At 45.2% G+C, this 905-nt stretch overlaps 1 non-coding gene across 1 annotated transcript; it reads left to right on the forward strand.

Moving 5' to 3' along the window:
• The first annotated feature begins 458 nt into the window (after positions 1–458).
• On the forward strand, positions 459–614 carry LOC123163239 (U1 spliceosomal RNA). The gene has a single exon (XR_006481804.1). It is a non-coding gene; the product is annotated as a U1 spliceosomal RNA (small nuclear RNA).
• The last annotated feature ends 291 nt before the right edge of the window (positions 615–905 follow it).

A 905-nucleotide genomic window follows, 5' to 3' on the forward strand; every position in this document is an offset into this window, starting at 1 on the left:
CATGGTCTGGCACGCACGTGCACATACTCAACTAGTTATACAACAAATCACAAACCCACGACCACGCCATGCATGCATACGCACACGCATCTAACAAAAGTTAACCAGCTCAACTAGCCAATACACCATGCGAACACCGACCGAATTCTGCCTCGCAAAAAGGTAAACAAAAAAGAACACACGATCGAATTATTGAGTATAATTGGCAGCAGAGCAACCACCAGTCAACGAGTTAAGTTTTTCTTTCTTTTCAAGTTCCTCCTATTCGGGGAACTGGGCCTAGCCCTCAGGAGCCCATCAGTAGCCACAAGTCCAACACGAAACAGGTGCACGTCCCAGCAGCCCGTAAGCTGCAGCAGCAGCATCCCTCTTGTCTTGTTTAGTACCACATCGACGCCACAAGAAGATTAGAGGAGGAGGGCTGGCTACATTAGGACCGCTAGGTGCGACGCTGCAACATACTTACCTAGGGTCGATGACTGTTCAGGAAAAGCCGTGGCCTAGATCAATGGCTCACATTACACTTGGTGAATTCGTTGATCTACCATCTCCTCAAACGGGAGAGTGGATGTCATAATTTGTGATAGAGGGGGTACGTGTTCGCGTGGCCCTTGCCAATTCAAAAATATAAAATTTAGTGATTTTGCATTACTACTTGACTTGATTATTATTTTCTACTTTTTAAAATTTTGATTTGATGATTATTTTCCTCCTGGATATGATAATTATCCTTGTTCAACAATTTAATTTGAAGGTGTGTGAATAAGAGATGCAGAAATTACTGTCGTTGCCAGCGAAGCCATATATATACCGCGGGTGGAGGTTTTTGATTTCTCAGAGATACTAGTCAGATATACAATGAGAAAAGAACACCCCCCCCCCCCCCCCCGCGTGCCGCCTCCTCC

Source organism: Triticum aestivum, chromosome 7B (genome assembly GCF_018294505.1).
Source record: "Triticum aestivum cultivar Chinese Spring chromosome 7B, IWGSC CS RefSeq v2.1, whole genome shotgun sequence".
Lineage (NCBI taxonomy): Eukaryota > Viridiplantae > Streptophyta > Magnoliopsida > Poales > Poaceae > Triticum > Triticum aestivum.